General features: G+C 44.9%; 1 protein-coding gene and 1 long non-coding RNA gene across 8 annotated transcripts in view; both read left to right on the forward strand.

Moving 5' to 3' along the window:
- The window catches only part of Wwox (WW domain-containing oxidoreductase), a 927,977-nt gene that overhangs the window by 660,436 nt on the left and 240,287 nt on the right, over nt 1-27,254 (forward strand).
- LOC120098538 (uncharacterized) lies at nt 5,042-6,157 on the forward strand. Of its 2 annotated transcripts, none has more exons than XR_015644172.1 (2): nt 5,042-5,173; nt 5,570-6,157. It is a non-coding gene; the product is annotated as an uncharacterized LOC120098538 (long non-coding RNA). The 2 variants fall into 2 exon arrangements; XR_015644171.1 differs by having other exon boundaries at nt 5,084-5,173; nt 5,759-6,157.

Genomic DNA, 27,254 nt, shown 5'->3' on the forward strand with positions numbered 1-27,254 from the left:
GTGGCTATTGAGAAGAAAGGCCAAGTGCCACTTGGTAAAAGATACACTGGATGGGAAGAGTCAAGCCATTCATATAGTAAAAAAGGTTCTGTGCTTCTTACAATGATATTTCTAACTTTTATCTTCCAGAAATACAGTGTCATTTCAACTTTATAGTAATCTCAAAATTTCCAGATACATTTGATTTAATGGTCCAAGAAACCCCATGTCAGGAATCTACACCATTTTATTATTGTTATTTATAAAAGTGGTCACTCTCAGTGTTTCTGCAAATATTTCTGCCTTCTGTGTCTGGGGATAACAAGTCCCTGGCCCTTTGGAGTCAAGCACAGGCACATCTCCTTGTAGCAAGGTGTGAATGAAAATATTACCTTTCGGAAGATATTCACCATTGTCTGTAAGAAAGACTCACTGTTGTCTGTAGCCGTGTGGTTGTGAACTCACCTGGTGAGATGCTCCTCCATTTTCTAGGGTCTCCAGAGTTACAGTGTGACCGACATTTAAGCTTTTACTGTGTCAAGTCCCTGAATGAGGTGTGGTGAGTGCATTAGATGCTCCTCCCACCTCTACCCTCCCACCACCTACTGCCCACCCCACTGACTAAAGGGAGGGAGGGAGGGAGAGATGGAGGGAGGGAGGAATGGAGGGAGGCTTTGCTTTGGCTCACAGGTCAAGATGGAAATGTTATGGTGGCAGGAGCTTGAGCCAGCTTCTCACAGTCCACCACAGTCAGAGAAGTGAAGGATAGCAGTCCTCAGCTCACCTTTTCCTTTTTAGTCAGTACCACACCCCAAGGAACAGTCCCACCCACCGGAAGTTAAGGCAGGTCTTCCTACCCATCCTAATCAATATGAAGAGTCACAGGTGTGCCCAGACTCTTGTTTCTTTGGTGATTCCTATAGAACTCATCAAGTAGATAATCAACATTAGCCACCAGAGGGTCTATTCCTCACTGCAGCAGAATGTTGCCCATCCTTCCAAAGATAGGATATGGCATTCTATATCTGGACATATATGGGTCTTTTATGTTTAGCACAACATAAGCCTTCTCGAGGTAAATATATTGGGAACATGTTCTCATTCCATTGCATGGTTCTCCTTTATAACAAATCACAGTATTTATAAAATATATCCTCATTTTTTAAAGTAAAAAGAATAAATTTTGTCTACATATTTGCAGGTAAGTGTAAGTGCCCTAGGAAGCCAGAGGCATCAGACTCCCATGGGGCTGGAGTTTTATAGGCAGTTGTAAGCCACCCGATGTGAGTGCTGGGGACTGAACTCACAAAGTTCTCTGTTCTTAACCACTGAGAAATCTTTCAGTCCCTTGTAGCTTCATGTTATATTCGGAATGGAGAAATAATCTTTTTTTTTTCTCTTGCTGGCCAGCTTTAGTCAACCCCTACCTTCTCTAGAGACACAAAGGTGCCAGAAATCACAACGGTTGAAAGACAGAGAAGTTGGATGAGAAATGAGAAAAGGAAGAGGGAAGCTATAGGTCCACAGAGGCAATAAGGCTCAGGAGTGTGCTCCCCACTGTGGGGTAGGACAAACTCCAACCTTGGTCATCCTCTTGCTCAGTGTATGAGACTCACAGATGATGCTGGTTGTGAAATCAGATCATCAGCCCTCACCTCCAGGGGAGTCTGAGGCAATAAACAGAACCAGGCACCCAAATGATGAGAGCTTATGGCAGACTGGTCAATACACCATATGCTACCTGGCAATGGTAGTGAGGCCTGCTAGCCTTCTTCGGAGCCTTGACAGTCAGATTCTGAATTTGGTGACGGCTGCCATGCATTGAATTACCTGAGATGAGTTTTCCACTGTCTTTGAACTTCAATATCCTCTAACGGAGATGGTACTTTTTTCCTGAAGCTTTTAAAAAGCAATTATCGTGAGCCATAATGATCACACGAACTGCAGTTCCGCTGTAAGCCAGGCACATGTGAGAGAGCACGTTTGGTGTGTGTATTTGGCAGGATTCGATAGTGGGGCGGGGGGGAGAGAGTTTATTATGTTGGCTGACATCAGACAGTCTAGGTGCTCCAAAAATAGCGACTCATACTGGAGAAGTAAGAGTCTGAGAGTTTCTCAATATGTGAGGCTGACTATGTCACCAGTCTCCATCTGGTACTTGAGTCCCGAAGGTTTCCCGAAGAGTCGCTGGTCTTCACGCTGGAAGAAGTAGGTTCTAAGATCGGTGAAGGAGTGCAGCAGGAATAGGTTAGATGAACTTGCCAGCAAGATTGAAGGTGTGCACACTAAAAGCAGAGTTTCCTTTCTCACCTCCCTTTTGTCTGGACTGCCTGAGGAAGACATTGCCCATTTAGGTGGCCTTCCCCCAAATAATCAGACCGAGGAAATTCCTCTCGGGAATGCCAGTCCCTTTCAGTTGATCCTGGAACCAATCAAATCGACAACCAAGATTGACCCTCACCATTTATTATTTATTTACACCTATACAGTGACTCTCAGAGAGGTCACTGCCATGATCTGTATGCTGCACGTGGCAAATCTAAACATTAGTGAATTTGCCTAGGGTCACATGGTCAAGAAGTGACACATAGAAGACTTTCCTTCTCTGTCTTATGCTGAACTCCATATGAGGAGTCTGTTCACTGTATTGTCAGAGACCATGTGATGTTGGTTCTCTTCTCCCCTCTTCCATCAATGTCCTTGGAAGATAGAAACAGTAAGATCGTATCTCAGCACTGTAATCTAGCATGACCGTCCCAGGGAAACACCTTGTGGAATTCTATTTCTTACCATTTTATGTCCCCTGTAATATCATTCAAGTTCTCCTCTGTAAAAGGCAGTCCCTTCAGCTCTCATAAAACTTTACAGTCTTTCCTTGTGATTAGGCAATAGTGAAATTGGTTCTCTAAAACCAACTTCTAGTCGAGTTATGTGATTGGCCAATAAGAGAGGCCAAGAGAGTAAGATGTACAAAGTTCTCCCTCAAGAGGTCAGATGTATTATCATTGGTCAGATTCTGCATCTTTAAAACACCATCAGCTTGGAAAACACTATCCATTAGGAAGAGATCAGAGCAGTGAGAAACCTCAGAAGGTCACGAGGTCCATTCTGAGGGCTCTGCAAAGAACTCAGCATCCCAGAAGGACAATGAGCCTTCCATCCTGGGGGCTATCTGAGAGCGCAGCGCACCTGAGGCTTTCCCCTTAGCGAATTAACCGATTGGGCTTCAGCCCTAGCTTTTGCTTCCCACATCCAACATTCTGCCTCCCCCTGAGCCAAATAGAGTAGATCCTGTGGTTTTTGTAGCTGACTCCATGTAAGGACTGAAACTCTGAACTTGAAGAGAGAGCGCTTCTCACTGCCCTCCTCACAAGTTTGCTTGCTGCCATTCACATGGACAGACCTGGAGACACCCCCACCACCACCCCCCATGCTGTCCCCTACTGTTTTACCTTTCTCGACTTCTTCCCCGGGCAGTAATTGGCACACGACCAAGTTCGGGTTAATGGATTGTTGGGTGGGTAAAACCCACTTACAAACATCAGCCCTGTACAGCTCTCCTTCCCCTTTTCCTGCAGGCCAAATGCTTGGAAGCCTAAGGTTAAAGACTACAGAGCTACAAGACAAAATGAGACAGCCACAGAGCCACTGTGGAGCAAAGCCACTCGTGCATCAGATATACTAGTTCCGGGCCTGAGGAAATGGCTCGGTTGGTACATAGAATGCTTATTGTATAAGCATGAAGGCCTAAGTGTCTTCCCCAGAACTCAGGTTAATAGAAAATCTTGATACAATGGAGCAGGTGGTAAGTTTCAGATTGAGCCAGTAAGATGGGTCAGCAGTAAAAGCTATTGCTAAACAACTCCAGTAATATGAGTTTTATCTCTAGCATCTACATAAATGTGGAGGAAAAAACAGATTCCACAGAGCTCTTCCCTGAGCTTTATTTGCACACATGGCAGGTACGTGTGCACGTGTGTGCACACACACACACGCACACACACAAATATAACAACAGCAACAATAACAACAATAATAAACAAAAATTTAAAAGTAGGGTAGAAAGCAACTGAGAAAGACAAAAGGCACCTAGGGCTGACCTCTGGCTTCCATATGCATTCACACACATACACACATGTACCTGTACACACACACACACACACACACACACACACACACACACAGTAACTGCTGTCACCCCAGCTGATACCTGTGCTCTTACTGTTATTTTGGGCAGATACTTATAGCAATACATTCAACTGCGTTGCTGGTCAGAATGAAGATTAAACTCTGCTAAGAGTGAGTGCAGTATGATCCCATTTTTCTACTGTATGGATCTTGTCCCTTTGCTGGCATTCATCCTAGGCTTTTGTCCAAAGTAGCCACTCGTATTTTCTCAATCTAACGGCTGTTTTACTTCTCTGCAGCTAGAATGGAGTTTCCTAAATTTATTGGTTTATGAGTGAATGAATAAATGAATGAATGAATGGGTGAATGAATTTATGAATGAGGAGTTTCAGCTCGTACATTTTACTTTTATTTTTTTCTCTAAAGGTTTGTTTTTATTTTACGTGTGTGTATGAAGATTTTAATGTATGGGTGTATATGCACCATGTGAGTGCAGTGCCCACAGAGGCCAGAAGAGGGCATCAGACCCTCCTGGAGTTGGTGTTATAGACTGCCATGAGCATCCATGTAGATGCTGAGAGCTGGAGCTGGGATCTCTTGAAGAGCAACAAGTGCTGTTACATGCTGAGCCATCGCTCCAGCTCCCACTTTATTTTTCCAACCGTTCCAGTTTCGTGTAATTTTGCTTTCTTTTTAGTCAATGAGATTTCATGTAATTTTGCTTCCTTTTCGGTGAAGGAAACTTCTGAAGCGAGTAACTGAATTAGAGTCATCTGTGGTTTAACTGAGATACACTGAGCACCCAGTGTTCCGGGAGCTGGGCCAGGTACCTAGTATGAGAGGGACACCAGGTAGAGTCAAGCGAAGGGATCAGGTGAGAAGATTGTTGTTGGATGATGTCATACAGGGGAAGGCGGGTACAAGATAAAATAAGGCCTTTCATTGGACGAGAAGGAAGGATGGGCGGGAGAAAAGTTTTAGAGAGAGGAAGAGACTAGAGCAAGGGGGAGAAGCAGCGGAGAGACCATGGAGGCGGATGTTAAGATTCCTCTCTGCACATTTACAGGTTGTTATGAATGTTCTTAAGGGATGGATGAGAGCAGGGCTTTGTATGTCTAGGTGGGCAATTATATCTTATCAATTGGATCAGAGGTTATTGTGTTGTGTGTTCTTTCATTTGGCCAATTAAGTTCAAGAGAGTGTGTAGCGGCTGGAGACACTAGGCCACCACGGAGTTGGGATGTGTGTGTCTGGCATGGTGGCAGCCTGCCTTGGGAACAGGCTGGGTAGAGAGATTGCTTCCAGGCTCAGAGAGAAGCCATCAGCAGTGTGATATGGGATGGAGCAAAGCGGGTGAGAGGCTTTGCTGACTGAGATAAAGACATCCAACAGATGTCTTGGTGGGGCACTGTGGTGCCCGACCTAGTATGGGTAAAAGACAGCATTTTAAATATTCTTACAGCATAGATTATGGCTCAAACCAGACGAAGAATAAGCATCCTGAGCCAGTCTCTCTGAGTAGATGTCCACTCAGTTGGGTCAACAGAACGCCAGTGACGACTCAGATTTACACTTATGATAAAATACTGTGCCCTGTTTTCCTCCACCTTTCCTTCCACTGCCGTCTACTCACATGGCTTGAATTGTACAGATGGAGGGATTTCCAGCGCGTCATCACAGAACTTATTCAGACGGTGACTAACTGCCCCACTCGAATCCCATGACAGCAGAGAATTGTGTACTATGTGAGGCTGCGCAGAGGCCATTCCTCCGTCCGAAGAGGGTAGCAGCACGTGAAAATGGACGTTCTATAGCGGTGGCTCTAACAGCTCTCTTCCTCTGAGCATGCCTACTCTGAACTCTGCAGCTGCTCCACCCTGGAAATACTGATCTCCAATGTTCAAGTGCTATCAAAGTTCTGAGCATTTGGGATTAAAAAAAAAAAAAAGAAAATCAGAAAATTGTACTTGATGCTGATGGTTCCTGGGGAAAAGAAAAAATCCAATGATGTTAATTTTTTGACTGAAGATAAATTATGTCACTCACCTTTTGGCGAAGTGTCTATGTCTCTTCCTTCTGAGGTATAATTGCTGTTTATGATGTTGAGGTGAAAGCAAGCGTTTCCTATGTGCTCTGCAAATCCCCCTCCCTCCACCACACCTGCAGTCCTGTGTTCTCTTCCTGACCACCCTCACCCTTTAACGTTTCTTTTCCATTTCTCCTCTTACTGTCTGCCCTGTTCGGGCCTTTGCTCATTAAGTAATTCCGAAAGCAATGCTGTTCACAAGTGTTTATAACTCTCCCGTCCTCCACTTCCTATTTTACATCTCTGTCACTGGAGCTTCATAACAAGATTAACACTCAAGGAAGAAAAATGGAAGAAGGCTGAATTTTAATTTGCTGTTTCTGCACACACACACACACACACACACACACACACACACACACACACACACCCTAAGCTCAGTCAATGCCCAGAAGTGAAGGCCAATAGATAATGATAGCAGGGGCTCCTATTTCCCACCTATTGTTTCCAATCCCAATTAGGAAAAGGGAATCTGGGTCCATTGTCTTCAGGGAGTGTGCAGACACGATGTTATCATTGTGTTTACAGAGGTGGTTGGATTCCCAGTGCTCTGCGCACCCCACAACGATAACTGTCCCATCTTGATAAAACAGTGCGTAGCCCAATCCCAAACGCACTGCACTCGGAAGACATCACGGTGACAGCCGAGAGGAAACCCCATGTTAACAAACAAGTTTGCAGGCCAGGAAGTGTTAATCAGTTCTTTCTACCCGGAGAGCTATGATGGATGGAGGCCCCATTTCATAGGGGTTTCCTTCAGATAAAACAATAATACCAGCTTTCGAGAACCCAGTTCAACCAAAAGCAATGATTAATCCCCCAAAAGTCAAACATGGGTGACTGGAAAGAAGGTATCATGCACGGGATATAATTATCCATGGTTATCTCTGAAAGGAATTCAGAGTGCTTTGCTCCCAAGGAGGCTAGCAATCTTTGTGAGGCGGACCTGGCAGGAGAGTGGCCCGCCATTTCATTATCCTATTTCACTCTGGGTAATTTTAAGAATGGAAAGACACTCACTTGTGTGCTGGAACAACAGATAGGAACAGGACTGTCCCAGACTGGCTGGAATCAAGAGTGACTCTGCCCGTTAGAAGGAAGACAAGGCCAGCACCACGTTCTTCTTAGATATGAAAATGAACAAAAGCAGTCATGCTTGCTCTAGGCTCTAAGCTAAATCTCTGAGCAGTCCTGGGAAATGTTACCTGAATTTAATAGCCCAGGGTCATGAAAATTGTTTCCCATTTTCCATCATATGCATACTTGTGAGCAAAGACTCGAGAGTACAAGTGGAGGAAAAAAACCATGCAAACAGGATTAACCGAAACATAGGGAAAATATATATGAATATCTATCTATCTATATCTATATATCTATATCTATATCCATCTATATATGTATATATATATATATATATATATATATATCAATTGATGAGAAGCAATCAAAGATTGCTCCAGGGGAGGGGGATTGTGCTTCCTTGGCATTGACATGGAGTCATAACAATGAACTCTATATGACATTTCCATGAAGTCCATGAGTCCATGAAGGATGACTATTTTCCTTTCTTGGGATTCAGTGTGCTTGGCATGTTTTTCAGCTTTATGTGACTATGATAAAATACCTGGGACAGCTTACGGGACAAGTGATTTCTTTTGTTTCCCTTTCTCTCCCTCCCTCCCTCTCTCTCTCTCTCTCTCTCTCTCTCTCTCTCTCTCTCCTCTCTCTTTCTTTCTTTCTTACTTTCTTTCAATGTTTTGATACATGGTCTTTCTGTGTAGCTCTAGTTGGCCCCAGAACTCACTATGCCAACCTGGCGGCCCTCATACCCATAAAGGCTCACTTGCCTCTATCTCCGAGTCCCGAGATTAAAGGCATGTGCCACCACACCAGATTTCTTCTGACTCACAGTTTCCAAGACCTCATCCTATAGTGCTTGGCTACGGGTTTGTGGGGAAGTATAGCATCAGGGGGTGGGACTGGGTAGCAGGGCAATGCTATCCACCATAAGCCAACTCAGAAGCAAGGGAGAAGAGACGAGGATGGGAGGACAGAGAGAGAAGGAGGAATATAGAAGGAGAGAAAGGAAAGGAGGGAGAACTCACAAAACCAAGTTCCTCATCTATCTTCCTAGAAGCAACCCTTGTCATTTCAGCTGTACTTATTTTATTGGCCCAAGGAAGTGAATAGGTATATTGATCATTTTCTATTGCTGTGATAAAGCACCATAAAGAAGGAAGGGTTTATTTGGGCTTACAGTTCTGGAGGCATAGGAGTCCATGATTGTGGAACAGAGGCATGGTGGTAGGAACAGGAAGCAAGTCTTTAAACTCTCAAATCCTGCCTCCAGGAGTTCATTTCCTCCAAGACCACACCCACTGAACCTCCACAAACAGTGCTACCAACTGGCAACAAAGCATCCAAATGCCATAGTCTATGAGGGACACCTCTCATTCAAACCACCACAATAAGCCGCTTTTACTCATTGTTGCTCCATAGAGCAACATGTGCCCACATCGTCTCCTCCCACAGTAGGTAGCCACTGCCTCTTTCTGTCCTTGCTCTCCCAGGTCTGAAGGCTATGGCTTCTAACTGCTTTCAGTTGACTCTAGACGCTGGAAGGTATACTGTCTTTCTCAGCCCTCCTTGTCTTGCAGCCTCCTAGATAACAGTTTCCTTTTCCAGGTACTTTACCTTCTGAAATGTCAGCCCTGAGTGGAGTAAATGCTCCTAGTTTGAAGAGTGCAGAGAGTACCCGGTCGGGGGCCTGGCCTGCTTGCTTCAAGTCTTCCAAAGTCTCCTTTGTCTTTCAGGGAAAGTTAAAGAGAGATAGAGACAGAGAGAAAGCGTGACCTACTTTTCATTATCAGCCCCATTTCATCTGCAAAACACGACTTTCCTCTTCTTATTACGCTGAGCATGAAAAATAAAATGTTTTCCAAAAGACCTGGCTTCGGCTGTCGCGAGGACGGCCGGGGACTTGTTCAGAACTCCCATGAACTCTGTGAACAAATGACTCCAATTTTTTTTTTCCTAAACCACCATAATTGACTTTCAGGCCGTTCTCACTGGCCATGAATAATACGTGGGGGTACTTTCCTCCAAATACCAGCAGCCAGGGAGGACAAAACCCTCTTTCCACCTAGCCGTTCGCATGATCTGAAGCTTTCCCCAGTCCCAATATAGGTGACATTTCCAACCAGATTTTGTGCTTATCTCCACATTACACCTTGTAGCAGAGGGGAGAAAGAGAACTCCTTGACATCTTTTTGAAGAATGGCGCTCTTTAAAAAAACATAAGGGAACTTTTTTTTTTCTTCTCAAACACTGTAATGAGGGTATTCAAGTCTGCAGGCAAAAACAGAGCTGTTTGAAAAGACATTAGCCTGGAAAGCGCGGTGTGCCAGAACAGACACAGCCCCGTCAAAAGGCCTCCGCTTACCTTACCGTTCCTCTCCCCTCACTAAAATCACCAGCTAATGAAAGTTCTCACTGACACAACCCCAGCACCCGCCGATGGAGTCAGGATCACGTTCCCTCGGCCCACAGAAGGGCGAGAAAATGAACAGGACGTGCAAGTCTGAAGGCATTTAAAGTCTGAAGTAATAGTAACAATGGCTTTAGTATCTTATAATTGGAACTGAAGTGACCGGTTCCAAAGAGTTTTCACGGTCATTATCTTAATTGAGTCCCGTAATAACTTTGTCACGTGGACTGAGCAGCTCCCATCCTCACTTTTTTTTTTTCTTTTTCTGACAAGGAAAAGGAGCATGGGAGGTGGTACGAACTGTGGATGTGGGGCCTGTTAAGGGTGGCTACCAGGAGGAAGGTGTGTTGTTTACCTTTCTTGTTGCTGGGACCCAATACCTGACCAGAAGTGACTTCAGGGAGAAAGCTTTCTTTGGGCCCACAGTTCAAAGAGCTATGAGCTATCACTGGGTAAAGTAGGATGGCTCGTTTGGATTGGACTGTGGAAGTGGTTCTCAACATCCCTGGTGCTGCAGCCCTTTAATATAGTGTCTCATGTTTTGGTGACCCCCCCAAACCATGACTTCCGTTGTTACCTCATCACTGTAATTTTGCTACTGTTACGAATCATAATGTAAATATCTGTGTTTAGCTATGGCCTTAGGTGACCCCTGGGAAAGGGTGGTTCAAAGAAGACAAGACCCACAGGTTGAGAACCACTGGGCTAGGGTGTTTTTGATTAGGAAGCAGAGAAAGGGGAATGTCCGGGCTTTTTTATTTTCATTCAGTCCTGGACCCCAGTCCATGGAATGATGCCATTCATCCATAGTGGGTCCTCCTTCCTCATTAGACCCCTGGAAAAGCCAAAGATGTGCCTCATTAACTCCATGGGTACTTCCCTTCTTCTTTCCCCCTTCCCTTCTCCACACCCTTTCTTCCCCTCCCCTCTCCTTCCCTTCCTTCCCCTACTCTTCCCCACCCTTCCTTTCTGTTCTCCCTCCCTCTGTCTCATCCTTCCTTTCCCAGGCTGGCCTCAAACTCCTCATCCTCCAGTCTCTACTTCCCAAGTGCTAGGAACACAGGTATATGCCACCACACCCAGTTGATGCCACACTGGGGATCAAGTCCAGGGTCTCCTGCATGCTTCATGAACATTCTATAAACTGCGCTATACATCTCCAGGTGCTTCTTGATCCATTAAGGCAGACATTAGAAAGTAACCATTAGACATGGCTTCTGGTCGAAAGTTTTCAAATACCAATGATCCCAGTGAGTGGAGGGAGGGTCTAGACTTTCAGAGGGATTCTGTTAAGAGTGAGGGGACAACCTCTTTAGTGGATGCAGGCCCTGACAGTGTCCTCATTTCTGAAACCAAAGGCAAATTTGGAGGGATCTTCCAGTTAACCTCATGTTTAGTAATTTGCTAGAACGACTAGTAAGGTTAACTGGAAACTGCTAAATGATTGATCCTAGTTTACTGCAGGGAAAGAAGGGTACAGATTACAGTGACCAGAAGAAAAATACCCAGAAGGGAGAATCCAAGAGAGTAGCATCCCCTTCCATGAATCAAGGACAAACTTTCTTCCTGGTATCGGTATATGACAGCATTCTGGAAGCTGGACCAAAACCCAAGGTCCATAGTCTTTACTGAATCCTCATCACCTAGGCATGGTTGATTGATTGATTGATGATTGATTGGCTGGCTGATCGATTGCTACAGAGTTAACCTGAGCCTCCAGGACAGGTGATGCCATATGACAAAATGTTCTTTACCTTAAACCTGGTTGTTGGTGTTTCTGCAATGGCCTGTCTTACCCTAAGACTTTATGGATGAATTGTCACCACCACTACCACCACCATCACCACCATCACCACCACCACCACCACCACTGAGTAAGCTTAAAAATCAGGTCATTCCATAGGATTTCCTAAATGTTATCATCAGTTTATGTGTACCTTTAATGGGACATATATATTTAGGTCTCTGTCTCTCTGTCTGTCTCTGTCTCTGTGTGTGTCTGTATGTCTGTGTGTGTGTGTGTGTGTGTGTGTGTCTGTGTATGTGTGTGTGTGTGTGTGTCTGTGTATCTGTGCATGTGTGTATGTTGGGACAGCACATGCATGCCAGAGTCTGTATTTACATAGAGGTCAGATGGCCTTGGGTATCCGTCATCACTATTTACTTTGAGAAACAGTCGCTTGTTTTTCCTGGTGTTTGGGGGTTCTCCTATCTCTGTCATCCACCTCACAGCAACAGAGCCAGGATTAGAGATGTGCCCTGCCACACCCAGCTTTTCACCACAGTTTGGGATCCAACCTGGGGTCCTCACCCTTATGCTTGCCACTGATTGAGCTCGCCAGCCCCGAGCACCCTTTAAAGACCACTTTCTCACGGAAGTTTGTAGCTGCCATGTGGACACAGGTCTTCATATACAAAGCATCTTCGGTGGCCCTAGCGTCCACTGGGTTCTCAGTGTTCGTTTTATAAAAGTAAGCACAGTATTCAACCTCTGCAAGATGCGCCATGCCACCAAGGCCATTTTCGGCCCCACCATCAAGGCATATCCCTGTTGCCACTAGATGGCAGCAACCAGGATCGAGAAAACAACCCCTCAACCGTTCGCAACATAAAGGGGGATCTGAACGTCAGGTTCCTTTTCTCTACTGGGGCTGGGACTGAGATGCCCAGCACTGCGTGTCTGCAAGGCAGATGCCTGTCACATGCTGTTGTGCAACTAGTTTGGGCTTTTGCAAGACTTGACAGAGCCAGCCCGGATTGCTAGAAAGACAGGCTCCATCCATCGGAGTGCCAGTTCTTTCGTTGTCTCCAGCTAGTCGGGGTAACACGAAGATGTCTCACTGAACCACACCACAGCCCATCTTTCCCTCCTTCATGAAAATGAAGGGACCTGGTACTGTTTAACCTTGAGCAGGATCTCCAGTGTTTTCGATAGTTACCATGATGTAGAGATCACTAGGGTTTGAGCTTTGGCACCAACCCCCAGCAGAACGGCTCTAGTTCCCTTGTGTCTGCGTGGTCTTGGCTAAGTCTTTAACCCCCCATAGCTTCTTCTTTCTTCTTCTGTTTCACGTGAATAAGGAGTAATAACCCCGAGAACATGGTTGGTGGGTAGGTCCCTGCATTATCCATAAGACATATCGGGGCCCAGCAATGTATTGGCCATATAAGACACTATCGATCAATATTATTCTGTTGTTACGATATGTGTCTGTCACGAGGTCTCTTTGTCACTTCTCTGGGTGAGAGTTTTGGTCTTATCCCTGCACTGCTCCTGCACAGAGGCCTCAGCCTGGCCTGCAGGTGTCCAGTACCTGTGTATAAAATAGAAAAGCAGATAGATTTGGACCTCGGGGTTCAGTAAATCCCAGCACCATGAACCACATTAGTTGATCTTCTATTTGCAGTATTTTCCTTTCAATCCAAGTCAGGGGGAAGGGTGACAATTAAAGCACCCTTATCAGACTCAATGGCGCACTCTTTGCTGCACTTCTTTGGTATCAGGCTTGTGTCCTCTGTCCCTGACTTTCAGTCTTGTCTCATAGCCTTTCCTGTGGACCCAGGGCTGTGTCTCTTTGAATAGGCATCTCTCTTTACTAGGCAGATTAAATAGGGATTTCTCCTACTACTTGTTTTTTTCTTTCCAGCTCAGATGTTGTAGTGAATGGATTCTTCTGCCCCACCCCCATTCTCACACACCCCCGGCTGCCCCCACTGCTAAGATTAAGTTGCTAGGATGTGCGTTTCAAGCTAAATCAAAGGTCTTGTGTGCATTTAGAGCTCTCTAAAATTCATAAGTGAAAACAACCAGAAGAAATCACAGTCCCAGATCCTGGATACTATGTTCTCCTGGCCTTCAAAAGCCCTTTCTTTGTCCCTGTGTGCTTATGCATTCTTCATATTTGAGTTTCGTGAACCCCTCAAGTGTAAAAACAAAAGTGTTAGAGGCTGTTCTCTCCCCATTCTTTTTCGTGACGTGAAGACTGATCTTTTTAGATATTGGATGCTTTAGAGCGAGGACGGTTGAAACAGTTATCAATATACTTCCTGAATGGGTGGCATGAAAGAGAGTCTGAGACGGAGATGCCTTGACTTACTGGGAGAAATAAATGACGGAATAGGCAAAATAAAAGCGCTTGGTAAACCCGGGTCGGTTTCATCACCACTTTTATGGGCTGCGCTTCTGTGTTGCTGTAATGTTGGGGATAAAACACACTTTAAGCCATCATGCAAAACTCAGACTTAGAAAATGAAAAGCTATGAATTTGAACTCTAGTTTTCCTGTCAGGAGAATTATGATGTATTTCAGGCCTCTGCTTCATTTGAGTTAAATTTACTATTATTTTCCATAACAATAATAACTACAGCGCAAAGCACTCCTTTAAGTCAAGATGCTTGTTATAAACCCCATATGCTTATAAATGTACGTCTCGTTGTATATATAAAATGCACGTTCTCATAGAGTTACATGAGATTTTTAAGGAATTTCCTTTTGGCTTTCAAATCACTGCGCAGAATATCGGAGTAGGCACCGTGTCAAAATAATCAAAACGTATTTAACACTCTCTCGAAATATCCATTTAAAAATAAGAACAGGGTCCAAGGATGATTTTCAGACCATAAATTGAAGTGTAAATATTCAAATTATTTTCATAAACCATTCAGTTCTGTGGGCTTTTACGCCATCACACAGTGATTTTTTTGTATTTAACTTTTCCATCACTTCTCTTTTTTAAGAGCCTCAAGTGTCCCATAAAAAGCAAACACTTGAATTTTCAGTTTCTAGGTACTGCATATTTTCCCTTCTGCTTGCCTTATTTTTATAACGGTGATTTATATGGACATTACTAAAGAAAAGGAAAGGAGGATTTTGAAGAGGAACTGCTATATAACACTGCTTTAAAAAAAAATCTATTTCCAATGCTAAGGAGCGGCCTGGGGGTGGGTGGGGGTGGGGGTGATTCTGGCACCGAATCCAAGCGTGATCCAGTTTCTGAGGCCTCCATTCCTGAGTCACTATCTTCCAAAAATATTTGTTGAGCCCAGCGGAGGAGGGCAGAATAAGGGGGCCAGTGCCATCTCCATTTCCAGGGAGTGGGAGGAGGTTGGAGGGTGCAGAAAGGCCAGCACGGACTGGACTGCTCCTTGGGGGTTCCTCAAAGAGCCACCACAGAGGAAAGAGCTAGAAAGTCAGGCCTGGTGGTGCAGGCCTGTAATCCCTGCACACTGGGAGGCGTGAGCATGCAGATCCCAAGTTCACAAGTTCAAGGGCAACCTGGCCTACTGAGTGATTTCAAGACCAGCCCTAGCAACTTCCCAAGACCCCAACTTAAAGAGGAAAAAGAAGGCTAAGGTTCAGTGACTGACTGCTTGCCTAAGATGTGAGATTCCCCACTACTGTAAAAGGAAGTGAAAACCAAAATAAATACGTGAAAAGGAAAAAAGAAAGAAAGAAAAATAGAAAAGAAGGGAGGAAGAAAGAAAGACAGACACAAAAATTCTCATGGGGGGGATAGAAAGAGGAGACAACCAGGGGTCTGGTCAAGTTGATGGGGCCTGACTTCAAATGATAAAAGCCAAGAAGGACCAACTCTAGGAAGCATCACCCCCCCACCCCAAGTCCCTAAGACAAACCAACTTTCACCCTGAGGGAACCAACCAGTGTAGTGGGCTTGCTTACAACAGACCCTGGGTGAAGGACTGTCACCAGGAATGTGTGTGATCTCAAATGACCACACTGTAAGTAGGGCCTCCTCTCCCTAGTCTTTCTCTGCTGATTTCTTCTACCCTGGGAGGTAAGACCCAAAGGCCACCCCTGTGTGTAACTACAGGAGAACTGTAAGCAAATGGCCCGTAAGAGTGTCTGGATAGTGCCCAGAAGAAGCTTTCCTTTGTGGCTGCTGACTCTGCTCCTCCTCAAATTCCTGCTCTGATCCCCTCAGTGATAAGCTGTGATCAGGACAAGGAGCCAAATAAACTCTTTCCCCATCGGGATAGTTTGGGTCAGAATTTTATCACAGCAACAGAAAACAACTGAGGATACTTCACTGAGTAGATTTATTGGGACAAACAATAGGATGGGGAAAAAAATGAAAGAGAAAAGTGAAGGAGAAGAACTCATTGAAAAGTTCTAAAAAGTTCTGTGCTACCCCTGAGGTAACCGTCTTTGTTGAATACTCTCTGTTCGTGGATCAGAAATGAACACACCTAGAACTTAGAGCCAGAAATAGAAACCCAGCTATATACAGAATGCTTTGCTGATCTGGACGCCTTCAGTTCAATAGCTGCGTATGACTGGCCTTATGCCTTAAGGACCAAAGGGAGAAGCCAAAGGCCGTCTTCTCAGGATCTTCAAGTTTGGGAGACCTATGATCATGTAGACACAGGTGTTGAGATAACTAGATAAACTCTGGTGTGGAATCTGCAGACGTGGCATTACTGGTGGGTCTGGCTGGAATGCGTAGAGACGGGGTTGAGTTTGCCCAGTTGGACGACATGCAGAAGAGGATTTATAGAAGAGCAGGCACTGAGATGATGGTTGATGGTACTTCAGCTGGTGTTGCTCGTGGGCCTGGGGACTTGGACCATACAGGGGGTGGGGGGAGCCCTTCCTCTAAGCAGCCTAGAAAGCAACAGCACGGAAACTCTTCTGAAGGTGTCTGGGTGTACCTACCCAGCTGTTTCTTAGCTGACCACCCGATGACCCATCCCAGGTGCCCCTGTGGGTTATTTTTCCAGCCTGGTGTTTTCCTTCATATAGGCTGGGACTATGCCTTGGTAAGAACCCGCTGCGTAAGGGAGTTCTTCTGCACCTCACCCTCCGAATGCGCAAACCAACAACCACAGATAGATCCCAGATGCCGTTTGCCTGCTCTTGACATCCTTGAAGTGGGCCCTGCTGGCAGGCACACCCGCCAAAGAAAATGCTGCCCTCGAAATGCTCCTGGTCTGGTTCTCAATAGGTGCCAACCAAGGAGGCTGGAATTGCTGACTTCCCTGAAAGAGAAGCCGGGGCTGTGGTCACCAGGGTGAAGTCCCTCCGCAGGAAGACCCAGCACCATTAAACACACTTTGTCCACATCACAGAGAGCCCGCCCCACCTGTCACTCACACCCCAGGAAGTTCTGGTTTCTAAGAGGAACCTTCCCAGAAGGGAAGTGACTCAGTTTGGCCCCAGGCCCCTCCCAGAGCTCCAGCACACAAGGTAATGCAAAGAGGCATTTGAAGGTCACCTGGTCTAGCCCTCTTGTCTAGAGGGCAGATGTCAGCTACTTAAAGTCCTCCAGCGGAAGAACATGGTGGGAACTGACCCCTGCTCATTGTCCCTCTGGGTGACAGACTCTGCTAAGAGTTTCTACGATATAGAAAATGGGTGGCAGGATCAAGGCTCTGGAGCCAAAGGCATGAGTTCTTCCTCAAGAGCAGTTACTCACACAGGAAGCAGGTTTAGGGACTGGGGATATAGTTCAGCTGAGAGAGTGCTTTCCTAATATGCAGAAAGCTCCATTGACCCCCAAGCATCACATGAATAAGGAGTGGTGGAAAAGGTCTGTGTTGCCAGGGCTCTAGAAGTAGAGGCAAGAGGAAGTCCAGCTGACTGACTGCTTCATGGTGAGTTGGAAGCAAGCCTGGGATAGAGATCTTGTTTAAAAACAAACACAGACCCATGCACACACACACACATGCACATGTACACACTCACATACACATATACGCACAGTACAAACACACACACACACACACACACACACACACACACACCCATCAATCTTAAGACATAGCTTTTTAAAAGGTAACAGTAACATGTTAGCACGATGTCTCAAAAGACTAAAGTGACTAGATAAGGGTAGGCAAGGACAAGTTAGGGAAGGCAATTTGGAAACTAACATGTCAGACTATTCAAGCACATGGAAGAAGTGACGGGGAGGAGGAGACCCTGCTTCCAAGCGTTCTCACCTCACCAGCCACCACTCAGGCCTTGCAAATGCAGGCTCTTCCACAGCGACTTGAAATGTCACCACCGAGAGTTTCTACTCCTTCCTTAGCGGTGAGACCACAGCAGATTGAATGAGCGTGTGTCTGGAAGATTTGGATGCAGGTATATTCAGGGCAGATTTCAAGGAATAAGGGACAGCAGTCCAGAGACAAACTTGAAATCCCTGATAGCATCTCAGTGAAGGGATGCCATTGGTCTAAATTCAGTTGACACGGTGAGTTTGGAGAGGAGAGATGGGTTGCTCCTGAATGGCAGAGACCATTTGGGCTTAGGTGCTGATGGTAGAGAAATAGGCCATGATGACTTTTGGTCTGGGAAACAGAGAATTAGTGGTCCATAGGATTAGGGAAGGAAAGACGCACCACAGCAGGGGAAGGCAGTGAGTTTCACGGATGATTTCTGATACTTGTTCCATGTATCTCCCATAGCTTTGACCAGGGTCCTAACCCCTGTGTGGTCCTCCAAATAGCTTCATATGGTGATCCAGCCCAAGTGAGTTTTCCCAGTTTCTCCTGAATGACCACAAACCTTTCAAGGCCATCTTTCAGCACAGAGTAGAGTTCTTAATATCGAGACAGACTGTTCTTGGGCTTCACCACACAACACGCAGAGTGCACACATCAACAGGAGCTAGCAAGCTGCAGCAGCAGCAGCCTGTGAAAGACCAGGTTTGGATGTTAATCTGCTATTCAGTAGGACCTTGGCTGGCGTGCTCTGGGCAAAGTCCATAGACCACATCAATTTTAGGCTGAGCCTGGGTTGTTCTTTCTCCTGCCGGTTTAGAAGACCACTCACCCTAGTCAAGGAGGGAGCTCTGACAACAGCTCAGCAATTATTGTTTGCAGCAAATGACTGCAGTAGATCAACCACGAGTTAAGAAAAAGTCAGGGCTACCCTTTGAGGTACGGCTAGAGCATGCATCTCATCCATCACTGTCAGGATCACATGCGATTCCAGATTTCTGTAACTCTTAAAGTATTGCAGGGTGCCACGTGCTAAATGGAGGCTGAGAGGAAAAGCGTTCTGCTCGCAGCCCAGTCGCATAAGGATTCTTTAAAAGGCAGATTAATCCATCAGTAATCCACTTAGAGTTTGAAATAATGGGCATATATATATTTGGTACAATATGTACTCAACGTGGTCCTGGAAAATGATACGGAAACACAAATTCAAACGATAGGAACTCCAAGCAGGCTTGTTGCAGTCCCCTCTGCTACTAATTTTTTTTTTTTTTTGCTAAAAAATAATTGCTGTATCAGGTATCCATCAAAAGGGAATATGTGAGTTAGGTATGGCACATAGCAGTAATCCCAGTACTCAGGAGGTGAATGCAGGGGGATCATGAGTTCCAGGCTAGTCTGGGCTTCATTTGAAGATCTTGTGTTAAAATGGAAACTTAGAGAAAAGAGCAGTAGGGAAGATATGTGGTGTCTTTGAGGGCAGGAAGGGAGGCAGGCAGGAGAGAGAATTTTCATGTAACAGCGTTTCAAATTTCCTACACCGTTACCAGAATAACACTCTGACTTATTAATGTGCCTGTGTTTTCAATTATGCTGATTTGACGCACATAAGGAGTCAAATTATCAGTAAGGTATTTGAGTGTGTGTTTTCCGTCATTATGCAAATTAAATGGAAGGTGATAAACCTACGTTTTTATTTTAGGCTTTTTAACATACCCATGTTACACATCTTCTCTATGATTTAAATCCCAGAGGTGTCTTCCGGTCTTTGCAGATGGTTCAGTGGGTAAAGTGCCTACAGGCATGAGGACCTGAGTTCGAATTCCAAGGCCTCACACAAAATCTGGAAACAGGTAGGGTGAGATGACACAGAGGGTAAACCTGGGCTTCTGAAAGCCTGGCAGTCCCACTTTTATCTCCAGAGCTTACATCAGAGAGAAGTGATTCCAGAAAGTTCTCTGACCTCCACAAGCACCATGTAGAACACACACATCTATGTGCACACACACCACACATCATATACACACATAAAAAATAATACATACAGTTAGAACTTAGAAAGCCCAGTCATGGTAGTGAATGTCTATAATTCCGCTGTGCTAAGATGGGAGGCGGACATAAGAGAATGCCTGGGAGCTCATGGGAAGCTACTCTGGCATATGCAGTAGCAGACGGCAAGTTGAACCTGCTTCCTACAAAATAGAAGCGGGAGACGGCAGAGATTATCTCTAACCTCTCTACCTCCTATGGCACCCACGCACCCTTATCTCTCTCTCACACACACACACACACAGAGAGAGAGACAGAGACAGAGACAGAGACAGAGAGAGAGACACACAGTCACAAGACAAATAGAGATACATACACTCATCAGAAACACACACACACACACACACACACACACACACATTTTACAAAGTCCTTTCTTGAGGCCCTGTTGTCTCATGGTCGCCCTGGCAGAAGCAAGTGACCTTATCAAGGCTGGACAGCCAGTGGTGGGGCTGGGATTCCCATTTAGACCCTGGGACTTGGCCTCCTAGATCCTGCAATGTCATCACCTTGTATATTATGTTGGAAGCTTCCTAGATCATTAGTGAGAATGAGAATGGCTGATTTGAGGGGGATTGTGAACACAGGAATATGAGATTTTCCACATTCCCTGGAGTGTGCGTACACGACAGGAAGAAGGGGTCTGCGCTGACCACAGTCTGCTTTGCTCCTTTAGTGTATGGGCAGTCCTTCAGCACCTGACCTCAGATCAGATCAGCCGTTACCACTGTCAGTATTTGCTGAGCTGCCGAGAGCTTAAGTACCAGACATAGGCATTGTGCGAGGAAGTAAGGACCCTCAAAGTCTTCATCCTGGGACCTGTCCTTTACAGTTGTCTGGGTGGACCTAAACCACCAGATACTCAAAGTCTGAGTGTTCAGGTTTGCCAATACCCGGACTCTGAAGTATTGTAAACATTAAAAGTCATTGTTGGGCCTAGTGGTCCATTCATTCATAGGGAACACCCATTTCTACTGGGGAAAACAGAGCAAAGCAAAACAAAACCCCTCTAATTTGTAGATGAGACAGCCACTTTTGAAGGGTGCGCTTTAATTTTCCAAATTTCATTCCAGCCCATTCCAAATTAATGGCAGCCTGTCTCACTTCCTATTTGTCTATTAAAGTGACAAGGATCTGATGACCTATTTAACACTGAGATGTAGTTATTGATTTTGAGATCTGTACACACTTTTGCTAAAAGTTCCTTGTCTTGTTAGAAAGGTCCAAGGTTATCCAACTTAACCAACATATATATATATCTATATATATCTATATATATAGATATATATATATCCCCAGTTATGAATATGTGTGTGTGTACCACAGGCTTGAAGCTCTTAAAAATAACATTTTTCCATCCCACAATACAAAAATATTTTTGAGGTGGTCGTCATTTTATTTGGGCCATGGTCTTTGGAGACTTGGGACAATAATATGCTTCTATCTTATGCAAATATATGCAGATCTTAAAGCATTCATGCATGTACTACACACTTTATAAATCCGAGTAATAGAAATGTTTGTGTCTATAAATAGATGGAATAAGGAGTATACATTCTGTATAAAATAACCTCTGTGGTATTTGTTTACCCTGATTTTTTTTTTTGATTTATGAGTCGTCATTGCTCACTATAGAAGATAGAAAATAAATATGCAAAAACGCTGCTGGACTTTTAATGGTGTGCCTTCCCGTCTTAGCTTAGTGTTTTTCTACGGAAGCTGACCTTGAAACTGCTTTTCAAACACAAGTCAAAGTATGCAAATTCCAGAATATCTGGATGAGAATCCTGGGTTGAGAGTTTTTCAAATTCACGTTTCTTTTGCATCATCTTTCTCTCATAGCCTGTCTTTCACCTGCTCAAAACCCATCTCCATCTGACTGGGAGGAATGCGGGAGTTCCCCAGTGTGCCAATCTTCACCAGTGAGATTTTCTCTCTCTTTGCTCAATAACCCATGACTTCTAGAATCAACACTATCCCCTACACAGGACACCCTCTTCATACTCTTTGTCAAGTCGCAGTGTTCCAATTAGTTTGTAAAATCATAAGTTTCAATGTGACTTCTTCACTCATCATTAATTTTGGGCCCCCCCTGCCCCATTCTCTTCTCTCCCAGTTCCCACGCCCGTTCCTGTTCACGCCCACATAACCCCTCACTCCGTGTTTTCAGGTCACATTCTTCCACTGTCTTGCACTTAGAGCCTCTTCCCCCACCCCACGTTCCCTTTTCTCCTTTCTAAGTTTGTATGCACATTCCAAGTTCAACAGATGAAGCTAAAATAGTTCCACGGGGGCTGGGAGAGCATGCATGTTCATGATTCTGGCCCTGGATCACCTTTGCTCAATATAATGCATTCTAGTTCCATCTATTTTCCTGAAAATTCCACAACTTTATTTTTCTTTGTCTCTGAATAAAATTCTGTTGTGTAAATGTATCACAGATTCAGCCTCCTCTCGTCAGGTGATGGGCATTTAGGCTGATTCTTAAAAAAAAAAAAGAGTACTTTTTAATGATCATATTTCTTGCCTGGTAGCCTTTTGTCTCATCCCTCAGTCTGTGGTGAGGAGCTGGTGTCACATGCGGCTCTCTTCTAGTAAGTCACATGTCGCGCACATTTGTAGTCTGTGTTCACGGTGGTACTGCCCATTTCACAGGATCCCAGAGAAGCCACTTTCCACCCCCTGCCTGTATTTCATGAGGGTCTCCCAGAGCCTTCGTGGCATGGGGACACATATATCACCCTTGTCTTCTTATGACCAGGAAGACTCACAACCATGAATTTCACTGAAGTTTATGATTGGTCCCCGACTGCTCCTGCCATCGCGTTTGGCAGAGAATCCTCTCCTTGCATTTGTATGAACAAGCAGATATTTTGAACCGATGCATGAATGAATAGGAAATGTAGCCAGTTTCAAAGGATAAATCTCTCATGTGCTAAGAGGACTCCGGGCAAAGTGTTTTGTCCTGCTGCTGCTGGAGGGTTGGGCCCATGCTGTAATTAATGCTATGAGTAGCAAAAGGACCTCAAGGATGTTGGGAATGTTGATTATTTCTTCATTTTGTTCCTTCAACTTTCACTGCTTTGGAAGCTCCATGAGCATTGCCACAAAAAGCCCTGGAAATGGAGCATTAGCTTCTGTTCCATGGAAGGGCATTGTAACTCCTCCAAACACCACTTCTCCTCCTCCTCTTCTTCCTCCTCCTCCTCCTCTTCATCCTCCTTCCCTTGCCCCTTCCCTCTGTGTGTGTGTCTGTGTGTGTGTGTGTCTGTGTGTGTGTGTCTGTGTGTGTGTGTGTGTCTGTGTGTGTGTGTGTCTGTGTCTGTGTCTGTGTGTCTCTGTCACTCTCTCACCAATAGAGGATGAAAACATCATTGGATTCAGGAGTTCACAGGAGTCCTGGGTGTAGCCGGGGACTGGTGGAATAGATTTATGAAATGGACCATTTCAAATGGCATTATCTTCCCACAGTGAGGTACACCTTTCATAAATCATGGGCGAGTGCTCAGAAACCCTGCATTTGTTATTCCTGTGGTAGCATGTATTTGCAACCCCCAGCATTGCAGAGGAGGAGAATGGCTCCGGTTGCCTTCCCTAGGTTTGAAGGCAATTAATCCCCTTACAGCGAAATTGCAAAAGAAGAAAAATTATAACCAAGCAGAAGAGTACTTCATAGCAGCGGTGGGCTTTTACTGCTGGGTTTTTGTTTTTTTACTCTTGGTTTTCTTTTTGCTAATTTAGGCCTTAATTCATTACGGCACAAGTTTAATTTTTCTTTTTCCTTTTTTGGCTAATTTTCACCGTAATCCTTGTGCTGTATTAGGATAAAGTTAAGTGAGCAACGAAGAGCTGGAAAACAAGTGGCCGGGAGCTCACTGAGCTTGCCTTTCCTCTGTCACCCAGTGGCCCCTGGAGACCTGTCCTGGAATATTCCTGTGGTCACATTGGGCATAATTGCATTTGTAACAGAAGGCTTCCTACCTTTCCGGTGGCCAGATCTGACTGGCATGGAGTGTAAGAGTGGATCCTTCTTCATGTACCCTAGACACCAGAAGTGCACCCAATGGTAGTCAGTCTCCAAAGAACACCCCGTTCCTCACACACCTGGGCCAGCCCAAGGTGAAGACCTGCCTTTGGCAGAAATTAATGAAGGGCCTCAATCCTGTCTGATTAAGATCGCGTTCCATTCTCTGGATTCCTTTCCTGCTCTAGAGAACAGCTTAAAGCCCTTGGTCAGTTTCCCCAGATCACAATAGCCATAAAGAAGAAAAATTGGCACCTCCGTCCCTTCTCTTCTCTTTCTGTCTTTAAGAATGAATCAGTAGACAGCATACCATATCCTATCAGACCCTTGAGGAAAAAAACTATCATTTATTTACTTGGAGACAGGGACTCACTCTATACTCAAAGAGAGCAATCCCTCTGCCTCGGCTTTGTAGCTCTGGGATTTCAGGCATGAGCCCTGTGTCCAGCTAAAAAGTTAAAATTTAAAAATAGTATCATCTCAGGCAGCTGGAAGCATCTTTTGCCCCCTTGCATAAGTAACCTGAGAAAATAAAAAAAAAAAAAAAAAAAAAAAAAAAGAGCGAATGCTTACGTCACCTCAGATTCGATGGCCTGAACTCAGTGATCACTTTTTAAGGGCTTCCATTTTAATGGAAAAACCCCTCATTGAGGTTTTTGGAGGTGTCACTCTGCAGGCAAACGGGCTCTAAAAAGTGAGAGGTCTATTCACACCCTTCAATTCTCTCCACTTGCCTGGAAGGGATGAATTCCAAAGCCTGTGGCTGGGGTCCCAGGTCAAGAACAGCCCTTAGAAGAAGATCTTTGTTGCCTTTTATTCCCCTCTGCCTATCCAGCCACTCCTCTTACCCAGGCATAAGAGATGTCCATTTGCAAGCATATATTAGCATAGTCTTTTGGGTTCACTTGGCCAGAGCAGCTTCCGTGTAGAGCCTGCCCGTGTTTCCTTACTCCTGTTAATTCTGTCTCCAGTCTGGTGAGGTGAAGACAGTGACAGCAACTCTTCAGAATTGCTAGGGAAGGTCAGTGGGGGCTAGGAGGTGGCTCGGTGGGTAATCTCATCACTGCAGAAGCAAGAGGACTAGAGTTAGAATCCCCAGTGCCCACCTGAAGAACCAGGTGAGGTCATGTGTGCGTACAACCCCAGCACTATGTGGAGTGGAGACAGAAGAATCGTTGTGACTCACTGACTGTCAGCCTAATTTCAGATGCAGCGAGAGATCCTGTTTCAAAAGTATAAGGAGGTGACATACTCCTTTGGTCTCTGTGTATTTTCTGTCTCCCTCCCTCCCCCTCTCACATGATGCATTCACACACACACACATATATATATATATATATATATATATATATATACTCATATATATATGAATATATATGTGTGTGTATACACATATACACATATATTCTCTAGATAATGAATCAAGGAAATCACATAGTGGAAATTTAAAACAAAAAAATTTGCCATTTACAGAATGTTTTCTGAGTGACACACACTTAGCTGTGACTTTTTATTTGTTTTATTTTAAGACAGGGTCTCCATATTTTAGCCCAGGATGTCCTTGAAATTGAACTTTTCCTGTTCTGTCTCCCAAGTGCTGGCAATACATTGAGTTTTATGCTCTATAGATAACTTCCTGTTTTTCCTATTCATTTTTAAAAAACATCATCAGAGTTAAGTGTCACCGTACCTACTTTCTGGATAAGGACAATCAAGTGCATTAAAACTAGAAAAAAATGCAACCCGGTATCGAAACCCTGGTTTCTTTGATATTAGGATTTTGCTCTTAGTTCATCTCCCGGGTCTGGGTATCTGGACCAAGAAATATGCACAAGAAGACACAGGAGAACCTGCCACCCAGAGGAGTCACTGGGACTTCTTGGTCACATGCTCGCTGGGCTCCATCAGAGCAGCCTAACTCCGCCTCTCTATGCCATAGAATTGACCCTGATACAAAAACAGAATGGAGGGAAATGGTGTGGGACCAGCAATTAAGCAGAGACCCAACATGGCTATCCAGTGACCTGTTGGTCTTTTCAAAGCTCATCATTTGAAGGCAAATTTTTTTCCCATCACAGATCATTCCATAGTGGATGAAACGACTGTCTGGTGGTCCAGAAGAGTGTCTCACTTCTGAACTTGTGACATAGGGTCCTAGAGATAATGCCACCATCCTGGGGACCCAGCATCCCTCTGGCCTGTTGAGCTGATACCCACAAGTCACTTCAGAGTTTCGGATTTTCTACTGGGGAAGAATTTGTTCCTAGATCTCTTTGATATTAGGCTGATACTTTAGAAGCTCAAAGGAAGACTTGGGGTGGTGTGGGGAAGCGAACAAACCATACCAACAAACAGGAGGGCCCTATGATTTCTGAGAATCCTTCCTGTTTTGCTTGGGCTGCCACCCTGTGGTGACCTCGTTGTATTTGGATTGGCTCCTGTGTCAAACCATGAGGTACAAAAAAACCCATCCTCCAGGTCCTCTGCTCTATCCTCCCTGCCCAGACAGACTTGACCCCATCACCGAGACTGCCCTCTACCTTCTCAACATCCGTCTGTCTCCTCCATCCTCCCTCATGTTGAGTTGAGGTCATTCCATCTGCTTGACTATTAACTCCTTAAAGACAGAAACTGCTTTCGCTTCCAGTTGCTCAGGATGTGTGTTGCACCAAGGAACAGGGTCAGTTTATAACTAGGTGATGTAGCAGAGGCTGCAGTAAAAGCTGCGCCTGCAATGTCCCCCTGAAAACCCGCTGGGGGTGTAGGTGTCACATTACCATTTGTCTCCTATTTTAATTTGTTGCGGCCAAAGCAAGTTTGGTGACCACCTATACAGCCTTGATGTTGATGAACTGAACTGGATGGTCTCACCCTAAGACTCAAAGGGGATATGTCTTTTTGTTGAGATTTGTTGAAGCATCTCTGTGGAAGCAAACGTGAGCTAGAAATCAGGAGATCTATTCATTGCACTCCTGTCTACTGGCCCGGAAGGGATTAATTTTAAATCCCATGGTAGAGGTCCCAGGTCAAGAACAGTTCACAGAAGATGTAACCTGAATTCAGTGACATTTTCCAAATTTAGAAATTACGGCAGGCCACTGATCCAATGGCCTGATTGAGAAGGTGTGAAAGCTCCCATCTTATATTATCCAGGGGAGGTCATCTGATGATACCCCAGGCACCCTAGGATGACTCCGATGCTTATAAAACAGGCCTTTGACCCAACCCTTATCAATAAATGACCATGGACCCTCAAGGACAGAAGTAGAAATCTTAACCCCAATAATTCAACTAGATCCACAGCAGAGTGAGGGAATTCTGTTTCCCAGGTTATCATCCCTGCCAGGCCTAAGAGTTGATTTTATTTCTAAGGATTCTTTCAATGTTAGATTGTTTTGACCCTTCCTGTAAGCCTTTGTCTTTCTCCCCTCTATGTTCCTAAAATGTTTTTGATTTGTTTTATTCATTGCTTTCCAATATCTGGAGTGTTATTGTTCTTCGGGGCTCACACTGAATGTGTTTCTGGTTGTCCATGGTGTGTTGTT

This window comes from Rattus norvegicus, chromosome 19 (assembly GCF_021556685.1).
Source record: "Rattus norvegicus strain SHRSP/BbbUtx chromosome 19, alternate assembly SHRSP_T2T, whole genome shotgun sequence".
In the NCBI taxonomy this organism is placed as follows: domain Eukaryota; kingdom Metazoa; phylum Chordata; class Mammalia; order Rodentia; family Muridae; genus Rattus; species Rattus norvegicus.